The sequence below is a fragment of the Monodelphis domestica genome, chromosome 7, assembly GCF_027887165.1.
Source record: "Monodelphis domestica isolate mMonDom1 chromosome 7, mMonDom1.pri, whole genome shotgun sequence".
Classification (NCBI taxonomy): domain Eukaryota; kingdom Metazoa; phylum Chordata; class Mammalia; order Didelphimorphia; family Didelphidae; genus Monodelphis; species Monodelphis domestica.
The window spans coordinates 130,145,665-130,159,422 of record NC_077233.1 but is presented as its reverse complement, the minus strand read 5'-3'; positions in this window follow the sequence as shown (position 1 = coordinate 130,159,422).

The window sequence follows — 13,758 nt, the reverse complement described above, 5'->3', positions numbered from 1 at the left end:
TGCAAGGGTTTCAGGTGTTACTGCTCTCAGGGGTAAGTCCTTGGTGGTCTTAGTCAGCTTGCAAGACCTGGGGCTGCCTGTAGCTCACTCCTGGTGTGCCTCTCCCTCACTCGTTGGTTCTAGCACATGCTGACTTTAACTCTGGCTCCGTAGTTGTGGTGAGGGAGGGTAGGTCAGCTCAAGTGTGGGTGGGAGCTTTTTCATTCCCTTATACTGTGGAAATGCCTGAATCCCATGTACCTTCAGTGCTGCACCCTACTGTAGAGTCCCTCTGTTCTTTTGAGTATGGTTTTTTTGGGGTCTTTTGGGGTCGTCTGTATTGTTGGGTCTGAGGAGGGGAAGTGAGCTGCATCTAATCTGCCACCATTCTTACCCAGAAGTCTTCATTGATCTTTAGAACCCATCATTCCATTTCTTCCTCTGAATGTTCTTTCCTTTGTATTTGAAGGTCTTTCTTCTGATGGTCTACAGTTGTTCTGAGTTGAATTGCTAAGTTTAATTATTATATGCTTGGAGTTTGCAGCCTTGAATTTTTTTTCCTGGAGGTCATTTTTAAATTCCTTAGTTGAAATTTCAGTCTGGGCAGTTCTCTTCTATTGCTATTTTTGTTTGTTTTTTTTTTTTGCCCTGTCATGTCCTTATAGGTTGTCTCTACCCCTCACATCTTTAAGATCAGTATATTTTACATATTGAACACATTTTCTTTTAATATTCTTTTTAATATTATTGTTTTCTGTATTTCTTCCTCTAGGTTGTCCTTTACTTCTGTGTTTTTGCATTCCCAAGCCTTTCTCTCTTTTGTTTTTGTCCATCAGGCTTACCATTGCAAATTCAAGTTTTCCTTTTCTGCTATTATTTTTGTTGTGAAGGACATTAATTTTGTACTCCTGATTATTATTTTTTAACTACTCAGGTACAGTATGTCTTGTTATCATGTTCTCCTCAAATTCCACAGGGTCATGTGTCTCATGAAGCATTGGATCACATTTCTTAATTTTGCAGCATTTATTCATTGATTTCTGAACTTATTTACTAGACATGGAGGCCATATTTCCATCTGCATTTTTTCCCATTGATTTATGTATTTGTGTTTAAGGTCTTTGAGATTTCTTTTTCCTGAAATATGTTATTTTCAGTCTCCCCTACCACCACCCCATCACACACACACACACACACACACACACACACACACACACACACACACACACATGCTTATTTTCCTTATCATTCACTTTCTGACTCCCTCTTCTCTGATTGTGATTTCCTTCGGAGGTGGAGCTCAAAATTCCCCTACACTGGGCAATTCATGATTATACATCCTAGGTATCTGCCCCAACTGATTTTGGGTGGTCAGTATTGATCCCAGCTGGATGGTGTGCCCTTTCCCTTGGGCTAGGTGGAGTACATACAGTCCCCCACATGCATGATGTCCTCTTTAGTGAACTGTCTCACTCTCTTTGTTCCTTATATCTCTGGACTGGCACTGGGAGTTCAAATGCTGTTTTCCCTGGTATCCACAAGTCAAGGCTTTGAAGCATAGGCACTTCCATGTTGCAGCCTTCCACATTTTTTTTTGCTCCTAAAAGGCTGTAGCTAAGCTGGCTATAAAGGCTCCAGAAAATTTCTGCAGCTTAAAGTCAGGATCCCCACAATACTGAAAAGAGGTTGGGTAGACCAGAGTGTAAGAGTAGGTTTTAATTAACCCTGTGTCATGCCCTTGGATCTGCTAGTATGGTCTTACTACTGGTAATGTGGAGGTTGGGTGAGGGATGATGAATGAATGAGCAAATGCCAGTTCCTGGATTTTCCTTTGTTTTTTATCTGCTTTTGGATTCTGGATATTCTAGATTATGGAATCAGATGATGGTGCCTTATCTTTGGCTCATAATTTCTCTTTTGGAGAGGTTTAAAAGGTCACTGATATTGGAGAAAATGTATTAATCCACCATCTTATTATTCACATGATCCAAATCTACCTATTTTAAAAATTAGTTATCCATCCAAAACTATATCCTAGTCATAAATTTCATTCTGCCAAGTCTCAATATCTCTAAAAAGTTAAATTTGTCTCTCTGCAATATATCTTGGATCTGTTGTGTCTTTTTGAGCATCCACATGAAAAGAGCCCTCAATGATTTATGCCACAATCAAGACCATTAAAAGAGGAAAAGGAGAGAGAGGGTGAAAAACTAGGGAAAACAGGATAAAAGGATTGAAATATTAGATGAATTGAATAATTAAGTTTAGGAGTGAAGCAGAGAGAAAGATGGAAGACCAGGAATAATAATCAGAGATGGTAATTTCAGGGTTCCGAATTATGGAGGTGTTAATAATGTTTTAATCTAAGGCATGATTCTTGATAGGAGTGAAATAGTGAGGTTGTTGGTCATAGAACTTGAGGCTGCTATAATTACATATCTGAATATTTAAGGGGAAAATAATGTATATATTGAAGTAGTCAGGTATGAAACCAGGAGTTGGATTGAGAAAGGCTTTGACCCAGATATTGAGCTCCTTGGGAAAGAAGAAAAAGTGCCCTGAGGACAAGTACATAAAATTAAAAAAATTCTAGGCCATTGATGGTGAACTTTTTAGAAACTGAATGCCTAATCTGAAACCCTCATGATGCATGTGAACCCCAGACAGGGGAGTGATGAAGTGCTCCCATTGGACTGCTGGGCAAAGGGGTAAGTGATGAAAGAAATGTCTTTAGGTGTGTGTGAAGAGAGAGAAGGGAGAAGTCCCCTCCAGCACCTGTGCCATAGGTTCACCAACACATTCATAGACTGAATAATCCAGATTGTAGGGGAATGATTATCAAAGGAGGAGAAGTTAGTGAGATGGTGGCAGTGGGGAGCCAGGAATACTTGTTTCTCCTCCTCCTGGCCCAATATATCTAGAGACTGGGGAGAAGGGAGCAATCAGTGTTGGGATAAATGCCAAGGATCTAGTTTCTTTTAGAGAGAACCATGTTTCCTGAGGACAAGGAGATGGAAGAATGGTAAGGTCAAGGGTGAAGAAAAATGTTAAGAACCTAGTGGAAGTTCCACATGGTACAATGTTGAGGGAAAGGAAGAGGAGGTCAAAGCCAGGGGAGAGATTGAATTGAGCTGGATGGAGACAAGGGTATGGAACGATGATGTGGGGGAAAATGTTCTTCCCCCAGGCAGAGTCTGTGAATCAATGGGATTAGGGAAACAGGGAGCAAGAAATGGTTACTTCAAACACCCAAACTATTCTCTCTAGTGGTGCCTATGCTGGTGGTAGTGAAAGAGGAGCAAACTCCAGAAACAATTAGGTATCAGGTTATATTTTCAATTTTAATGAAAAAATCTTAATTGCTTATATCCTGACTGATTTTAGATCTGGCTGAAAATTCAGCTTTGAGATCTGTATGGATTGTTATCAGTTTTACATGCTATTTGGCCTACCTGCAAATTTTGAAAGATACATTAAAAAAGTGAATACTATTGACTCAAAGGGTCTGGGTTTTAGCAATGCCTCTTCTACTTAATTCTTGTGTGGTTCTTTGGTTAGTGAAGAGGGGGAAGGGAGAAGTCCCCTCCAGCACCTGTGCCATAGGTTCACCAACACAGTCCTAGACTGAATAATCCAGATTGTAGAAGAATGATTATCAAAGGAGGAGAAGTTAGTGAGATGGTGGCAGTGAGGAGCCAGGAATACTTGTTTCTCCTCCTCCTGGCTTTCTTGTGGGATTCTTTGGTTAGTCACTTCTCCTTGAGCTTCAGTTTCTCCATCTGCAAAAATGAGTTCAGACTAAAGTAGTGATTTCAAACTCAAATAGAAATGGGGGTTGCTAATTGTCATAGGGCTAAATATTGATAGTTTTAAAACGTAATATTATCTATATTTAATTGTTCTTTATTTGTCTTGTTAAATATTTCCCAATTACATTTGATTCTGTTTTGGGCCACACTTGGGAGTGTTGTGGGCTGTGTCACTTGTGGACCCCATACTTGACACCTCTGGACCTCTCTGGATCTCTCAGATGCCTTTCACTTGCTTGACTCTAATAGGGGCTGGATGGTAGATCCTCTAAGCCTTCTCTTTCTTGTCCATAAATCAAAGAATAACATCTATCAAAGTTCAATTTTTAAATGTTAAATATTTCTTGTTTGCATGTACTGATGCTAGAGATCCTTTTCACAGAAGAATGTGTTTGTGTGTATCAAACTTCAGTAAGCTTGGTGGTGAAGTGGATAGAACACTGAATTTGGAGTCAGAAAGTTGTGTGTTCAAATCTGGCCTTGGACACACTCTAGCTGTGTGACCCTGGACAAGTCACTTAATTTGTTTTTGCCTCAGTTTTCTCAACTGTAAAATGTGGATTAGAATAGCACCTACCTTGCATACTTGTGAAGATCAAATGAAATAATATTTGTAAATTCCTTAGCAGCATGCAGTGCCTGGCACATATAGTGTGTTAAGTATATGATTATTCTTTCTCTTTTCCTCCCTAACTTAAACCCTTCAGGCCTCAGTTACCTACCCTGTAAAATGGGAATGACAAAAGCACTTGCCTCACAGGGTTATAGTGAGAGTTATATGAATTAATATATGTGAAGCCTACATAAACGTGAGTTCTTATTAGAAATCAACAACAACCTTAGTAGGAGCACAACACTTGGAATAAGGAGACCTAGATTCACTTACTAGCTTGGGGACCTTAGGCAAGCCACTTCTTGTTTCTGAGACTCAGTTTCTTCTTATTGTCAAATTAAGTGTTTGGATCAGTATGATCCCTAAAATCCCCTTCAGTTTGATCAACCTGTAGCTTAACAGAAAGACTAAATGACATTTTTTTTTCTCCTCCAGTCATGTATTTTGTCAACTTTCTTCCTTGCAGGAAATCAAGAAGCTAAGATTTATCAATAAGCACTGAAATGGGGCCAATGTTGGTAAGGATTTTAATCTTATACCCAGATATGCAGTTGGATATTAGTAGAATATTTAGGTTACTCATAAGTAGATTCATTTATTGGCTTCATTTTCCCTTGGAGACAGTAATATGACTCCAAAACTCATTTAAAATTGGCCTGAATATTCCTGGCCCAGGTTCTTTGGAGATCTAGTTCATTTCAGTCATAACAGGGGCTGAGTGCCACCCTTCTTTTTTCAATAAAACTAAGGGAAGAGAATATTTTAATTCAAGGGCTCCTAATGCCAGGTTAAACAGAGTAAAGACCAGAGGGCAGCTTATTGTGTGGTAGAATGTAAACTTAAGGCAAGGACCATACCGGATCTCAATTTTGTCTCCCTCATATCAAGTCTAGAGTCCTGCATGTAGTAGGTGCTTAAGGATTGTTTAATGGAATCATACATTGTATCTCTCAAACTTAGTATAGTGCTCTTTAGCACAGCCTCTGATTAATAAATATTTCCTGGCTTCATTTATCTGGCTTCATTACCAAGTCACTTAACCCACTTTGCCTCAGTTTCTTCATTTGTAAAATGATCTGGAGAAGGAAATGGCAAACTAGTCCAATATCTTTGCCATGAAAATGCCAAATTAAGTCATGAAGAGTCAGACATGGCTGAAATGACTAAACAACACTAACAACAGATTTGGAATTGGAAGGCAACTCGAGGCCATCTAGTTCAATCCTCTCTTCTCATTTTACAAATGTGGAAACTGAGGCTCAAAGAAGTTAAATAATTTGCACAAGGTCATAGAAGTGGTAAGAATCAGAGGTGATGTATGAATCAATGTCCTTTGTTCTGTGCTAGCTGGTTCATAAAGCTTGATAGTTGGGTACGTCATTGAGTGCTTCATTCATCAAGTTCTTAATTTGTAAAATAAAAATAATTCTTATGCTGTTTGCTGTATCTCAGGGGGATGATATGAGGAGAGTACTTTGTAAACCTTCAGGTGCTAGGGAAATGAACTTATTATTATTATTATTAGACTTGCCTGAATACCAAGATAATTAAACATTTTAAAAAGACCAGACAACTGATTCAACCATTTGGGGAGAGCAGTTTGGATGTATGCCTGTAGGGGCATAAAACTGTGCATACCCTTTCATCCAGGAATACTAATATTAGGTTGGTATCCCAAAGAGATAATAGAAAAAATGGAAAAGTATTTATTTGTACAAAAATGTTTATAGCAGTTCTTTGTAGTGGCAAAGAATTGGGAATTGAGAGGATGCCCATCCATTGAGGAATGGCTCAGCAAGTTGTGGTAAATGCCTGTAATGGAATATGATTGTGTTAAGAGAAATGATGAGCAGAATATTTCAGAAAAAAACATACATGAATTGATATAAAATGAAATGAGCAGAACCAGGAGAACATTGTACACAGTATATTGCACAATGATCAACCATAAATAACTTAGCTATACATAGCAATACAATGATCCAAGACAATCCTGAAGATTTATGATGAAAAATGCTATCCACTTTCAGAGAAAAAAAATTGATGAATGTTGAATGAAGATCGAAGCATACTATTATTTACTTTTTTGTGTTTTGGGGGGCCCATTTTCTTTTATAAGATCACTAATATGGAAATGTTTTGTATGGCTGCACATGTATAGCCTATATAAAATTGTTTATCATCTCAAGGAAAAGGAATTGGAGGAAGGGAGAGAATTTGGAACTCAGATTTTAAAAGAAATGAATGTTCAAAATTATTTTATGTCTAAGTGGAAAATTATACAAAGATGTCTAGATATATAATAGCCTTACAATACTATTTTTAAAAATATTAGAACTTTTATTCATCATCTGGCATATGATGTCAACTGAGAGGTAAGGATTATGCTAACTATAGGTAGGATGGCCCAAAAGTTTTTGTGCAATTTTAAACTTAAAGCTGCACTAAGACTTGTAGAACACCCTGTATAAGAAAAACTACTCAACAAGCTTTTATTCAGCATCACCTATGTGCCAGGCACTCTGTTCAGTGCTTATGATGCAGAGAAAAGCCAAAATAGGGGGCCCTGTCCTCAGAGGGTCCTATTCTAATAAAGAGACAATATAGAAATTACTACATAGTTATGCAATATATGCAGAACAGATGTAAGGTGATTTCCTTCTGAAAGGAAGGCATTAGCAGCTTGCAAAGTCAAGGAATAGGAAGGGCCTCCAGCAGAAGGATTAAAAAAATCTCCTAAGAGTGTAGCATGCACAGTAATGAACCACAGGATCATAAAATATCCAAGTCACAAGGACCTCATGGGTCATTCAGTCTAATCTGTAACCGAACTGAAAGTCCCCTTAAAACTGTTCCCACAAGGACTCATCAAACCTTCACTTGAAGATGTACAATGATATAGAACTCCCTCTTTCCCTCCCCAACTCCCCAAGGGAGATGATTCCACTTTGGGCAACTCTAATTGTTCAGGAGTTTTTCCCTTACATCAGAAATATGTCTCTTTGCCACTTCCACCCATTAATTCTAGTTAGTTCTGCCCTCTGGGGCCAATCAAAGCTCATCTAATCCTTCCTTCACATGACAGCTTTTCAGGTACTACACCAGAAGATTTTTAATTCTGTACAACTTATTGAAAAATGTATTATCTTATGGGGTAATATAAGGAGAATGCTTTACTTTAGTCTCCTTATGTGATTCGAATGAGAATGGCTTATATTCTTTACTGTCAATACTTGTTTTTTAAATTATGGAGAATCCATGCATATATTGAGTCAAAGTGTTGATACATTAAAATAAAATTCATGTTGAACTGAAGATTAAGAATGTTAAGCACAATTTGGCCATGTATAGATTTGGTTGCACAACTAAAATGACCTTAAAATACTATAAATATGCTACAAATTTTTTTCATGAAAATTTTTAGTGTGAGTTTTTTCTACAAATATACACAATAAAGTGTGTCAAATCTATTACAGACACATTTAATGGGCTAGAATCTGGTCATAGAACCACAATTTTAGTTAGAAGACATCTTGGATGTCACATAGTACAAATCTTTCTATTTTACAAATAAGGAAACTGAGAACACAGGATCACACAACCAGTGGCAAAGGCAGTACTTCAATCCAAGTCCAGTAGCATCAAACTCAGTGCTTTCCATGAACCCACACCACATGATTTGAAGGGATCTAATGACATGGCCAATTTTACCTGGTGAACAGAAGTCTCAATCTGAGAAAACAGGAATAGGGGATAGGATTTAACCTTGGATCTTGGGTAGAAACAGCCAGTGTTCCAAGGTACCTTCCCTATTTTTTTCCAAATCTCTATGTAAGGTCCCAATTCTCACCTTTCCAAAGTGGGCCACTCTTTGCTTATTATTATATAAGAACATATTAAAGTAATGTTGGAGGTCTAGGAGTCAGTGTGGTGGTCAATCAACAAAAAGGTTTATTAAGTACTTACTATATAGAGGTCATTGTGTAATTGTGATGGAAATCACTGGAGATGTGAAGAAATGCCAAACATGTTCTTTAGCCTCAAAAATTCATATTCTAATGGAGGATACAATAGGCAACAACTATGTACATACAAGATACATGCAATATAAATGAGAGATCACCTCAGGTGAAAAGCAGAGGGTAAGGTGACTAGGAAAGGTCTCTGGCAGAAGGTTGCACTTTGAGTTGTATTTTGAAGGGATCCAGGGAAGCTAGGAGGCTAAGGTATGGAGAGAGAGCATTCTAGGCATAGACGAAGGTAGAAACATGACACAGAGTCTAGAGATGGAGTGTAGTGTTTGATGAATACTAAGAAGGCAGAGGATCATTTGTGTGGATCTCAAGGCTCAGGAATGCAAAATACGGGATATTCATTCAGTCACAAGAGCTATAAGGTTTGGGCCTGGGCTCTGCCTTTATGGTCTTGGCTAAGTTAGTTGCTCCTTCCAGATCTGTTTTGTCTTATGTAAAATAAGGAGATTGGAATAGAGGTACTCAAAAATCCACCCAGCTATGGGATTCTTGGTATTATTGTTATTCAAAGCCAATACCATTTGTAAGCACTTAGTAGCACATGCTTTTTCCTTCCCCCTTCCAAAGCTATACTGAGAGGGAAGCTGGGTGGCTAAGTGGATAAAGAACCAGACCTGGAAATAGGAGGTCCTGGGTTCAAATATGACATCAGCCACTTCTAAGCTATGTGACCCTGGGCAAGTCACTTAACCCCCAGAGCTTATCCCTTGCTGCTCTTCTACCTTGGAACCAGTACTCAGTATCAGTTTCAAGACAGAAAGTAAGGGTTTAAATAAAAGACATATCTAAATTTAATAACTGTAAAATTTAAGCTGGATTAGATATTAAGAACACTTTAAAGACAAAAAAGTTCCAGCTTTCTGAGAAATAGGTCCTAGGATATTAGACCTGCAAGGGACCTTAGAGATTATCTGGTCCATGCACCTCATTTTACAGAGGCAAAAACTGAGGCAGGGTTGAGGTGGGGAATGTCTTGCTTGAAGTTCCAAGGGTAGTAAATGGGAGAAGTAGTTTAATACCCAACTCTTCCAAACTTGTCATCTTCCCTCTGAATTCTTGTTCCTGAAAATCCTTCTAAAAAGGGTCCTTCCATTTTCCTATCTTATGGAGTTCAGGAGAACAAGTATCTGGATCTTCCTGGGATGATTGAGGGAATTTTCAGTGGCTGGGGGAGAATTATGCTGAATCTTACTCAGTTCTCAGCATCCTGCACTGGAGCTATCCAAGGTATCAGAGATGAGGCTGAGCTCAGGAGAGAACTACAATTAAAAAAAAACAACCCCAAAACACCACCATAAAAAGAATCTATATTCCTGGGATATGGAGAAGAGAGAAGGAATCAATACCCTGTCCCTCTCTAAAAACCTAGGACAGGGGAGAAAACAGCTGAAGGTTCAGATTAGTTGGGAAAATTTCTTAATGAAGAAAAAAAAATTTTCATTTTGAATCACAGGTCAGTCAGAGAAAGCAGGAGATAACATTGCCTCCTTTCTGCTACACAGCCTAGTAGAGAAAGCTGGATTTCAAGGCAGGAGAGTTGGGTTCAAATCTTGACTCTGGAATTTGCTAGCTGTGACCTTGGGCAACTGGCTTGCATCCCTCAGGCTCTATGTTTGTAAAATGGGGATATTTGTGCTACCTCCCTTAGGAGATTATTATGAGAAACACAGTTTCTCAGTCTTCACTTTCTAGTAATGGGGATTTTTCTTGTTATAATTAGGTCTGTACATCGCTTGGGGCCAGAGGGATGCAGCTTGGACTCTGCTACTTCAGCAGTTACAGAATAAACTCCATTGCTCTGTCCTTACCTCAGTGAGGGAAATAGTCCCTAAGTATATGCTGAATTTGAAACTTGGAAAGGAAGAAGCAACATTACCAAGAATTTACTGGATTAACTTTTTAAACTGTCTCAATAAGCTCCTAATTATGGAATTGGGAGTGGTTGAAAGTGACTCAACTAGTTGGTGTTCAACCAAGTATGCGATGAATGGCTTAACAGGGGAAAAACAATGTAATGGGTGAAAGTTATCAGGGACCTGTTTTAGGATCAAGGACTGTTTAGCATGAGGGCACTGGACTTGAGAGCCAAAAGACTGGGATCCAGAGTCCTCAGCACACCAGCTATGTGCCCCCGAGAAGCTCACTACCCTCTGTACAAGGCCTCTTAGGATCCCCTGCTCTGTTAGTATCTTTTCCCCAAGAAATTACTTTCTATTTTTACATATATTATATATAATAACAGCAAACATTTAAATAGTATTTACTATATGCCACGCATTGTGCTGAGCTTTATAATTATTGTTTTTAATCCTTAAAATAACACTGGGAGAGAGGTACTATTATCTCAATTTTACAGATGAAGAAACTGAGACAGAGATTAAGTAACTTGCCCAGGGTCACATAGTTAGCAAGTGTATGAGGCTGGATTTTAACTCAAATTTTGCTGACTTTGGACTTAGTACTCCATCTACTGCATGTACAAGTTTCTCTTCGAGGGCAGGAACCTTTTCATTTCTGTCCATGAATCTCTAGTGTCTAGCACATGGTGGTAACTTAATATGATTGATTTGGTCTCAGTTTTCTCATCTGTAAAATGAAGGGGTTGGATAAGGAGGCCTCCAAGGTCCCTTTTAGCTCTGACTGTAAGTCAAAGTGATTTGCATTCCATTTAATTCTACCCCAAGTTTCTATAAGAGTTGTTGCCAACTCAGGGATGGGGAAGGAAGAGAGGGAACTAAGGTGAGAATTTAACTCAAAACTTTTTTTAAAAAAAGGTTAAAATTTATTTTTTTGAACTAGTTGATATATTTAAGAACTGGAAAGACCTCCATGAACTGATGTGGAGTGAACTAAGCAGAACCAGGAGAACATTGTACACAGTAACTGAAACATTGTGGGATGAACAAATGTAATAGACTTTGCCACTAACAGCAATGCAATGATCCAGGACAATTCTGAGAGACTTATGAGAAAGAATACTATCTACAGAAGAATTGTGGGAGTGGAAATGCAGAAGAAAACATGTGATTTATCATTTGTTTATATGCATATGTGAGGTGGGGTTTGGATTTTAAAAGATCACTCTAGTACAAAAATGAATAATATGGAAATTGGTTTCGAGTGCTAATATGTGTATAACCCAGTGGAATTGCTTGTTAGTTCCAGGAGGGGGACAATAGGGATTATATAACCATGGAAAATTTTTTAAAAATATATTGAAATGTTTTTAACATAATTAAGAAAAAATAAAATATTGTTAAAATGGCAAAAACATTAAAAAATGTTGAATGGGCTTTCTTCTTCTGTAACCTTGGACAAGTCAGTTGCCCCCCTCCTCCCCCGGGACCTGTTTCCTTTCCTGTAAAATTGAGTTGAACTGCATGATTCTTTCCAGCATTCACAATGCACTTTGACAGTTTCTTTTTTGAGGAGTGGATTCAAGTTCTCTTTCAGCCTCCTCCCACCAAAGTTGCTGTTATGAGATTCCTGGTCATTTCTCCTAGGAATCAGATTTCTTGGATACTAAGTGTGAAGAAACAACTCATTACTCTTGATTGCCAGGTACTAAATAAAGTTTAAGGAAGAAGTTAGCTAAGGACCCAATTCCTCTATGGAGGGGAAGTCTGTCTCTCTTTTTCATATCCCCTGCTGAAGGTGCCTTTCAAGCTCCTTGCCTTGGCTGTGGTGTGAAAAGAAACTCTGAGTTAAAATTTTCACTACATTCTAATAATAACAGACACAGACTGTCTATATTTGAAATAAAAATTTCATATTTTTTTCTAGGATGGCTAATTAAAAAGGCCATGAGAAGAACATATTTAGCTCCACAGCATTCTTAATACTTTTTTTAAAAAAAGAAAACAAAACACTTCGATTTAGATAATAATGAAAGGTAAAAAACAATGGAATGACCTGAGAAGTATATGAAGAAATTTAGTTTCTATTCCTTAGGAGTGGAAAAAGTCAGAATATTGAGATCTTGGGAAAGTTCAAGACAAAAGAAGATTCAAGTAGTTGAAAAAGAAAGAATAAACATTGACAAGAACAATATACATGTCACAAGTTATGTTTGGAATATCAGAAAGTTCAGAGAAAATGGGAACCAAAATAATTTTTCTTAGAAAGATCCCAAGTCTCTTGAAAAAAAGCAGTTACCAGACCATAAGAAATGCTCAACTGGGCCAGATTCACAGTTCATTCAGTCTTATGCTGTGGCTCTGACCGCAGTCAAAAGTTTTTTAAGTCATTTCCTTATGAAGTCTTTAGAATATAATGGCTCAAATTCTCATCAATTAAAATTTCATGTTAAAAGTTGGGTTGTTTGGTGCTGTTGGGAACCAGTACTTCAGTATTTGGATCAAGAAATGGCTTTGTTCCATGGTAATCTTTTTCACCAGGTTTTTTTTCTCCCTTTGTCCCTCCTACTCTTCTGTACCCTTCCCTCTCCTTTCTTCCTTCTTCTGTTACTCTCACCTTTCTTTTTGAATGGAAATAACCCCATATTGTTGTATGATTTTCAGTAGTATCTGAGTCTTCATGACACCATTTGGGGTTTTCTTGGCAAGGATACTGGAATGCTTTTTAATTTCCTTCTCCAGCTTATTTTATGGTTGAATAATTGAGGCAAAATAAGGTTAAGTGACTTGTTCTAGGTCACACAGCTAGTAAACATCTTAAGTGAGATTTGACCTCATGAAGAATTTTCCTGACTCCAGGTCCAGCACTCTATCCATTGTGCCACCTAGATGTCTATTTCATTTAGTCTGAAGATCTGTAAATTATAACTTACAAAAATTAGAAAGACTGCAAAAAAACTTTATAGGTTGAAAGTTCCTCAGAAAGGAATTCATAATTATTTTTTACAATTTAGTATTTCAAGCTGAACAAGGGAAGTGTATAAAAGTGTTAGTATGAAGAGACATTTAACTCTTATTACAAACCTGCAAAAATCTGGATTTACAACAGAAACTGTGGGAGATTCTCAGACGTTTTGTTTAGTCATGCCCCTTGTTTAGCCCAATAAGAGTTGCTCCTTGCAATGTGTGTAATTTTGTCTTTTATTTTTGTAATGTTAATATGAAAATCCTCCAACAAAGTGTTCTTATGATCTCTCTCTCCCCCAGGGTGGAGGTAAAAGTTTCAAAGACTATGCAAAGTTTAAGGGCTGGCAGGAGACACTATGCTGGACTCATTGTTTTAGTGTTTCCAGGCTGGTTGGTTGAGCAGATCAGTGGTCCACATACCAGCTGGTCTGAAGTCTTATTAAAAATTTGGAGGTGCTCTTTACCAAAATGTTGGCCACCAGGTGCTGATTTTGTTTTTG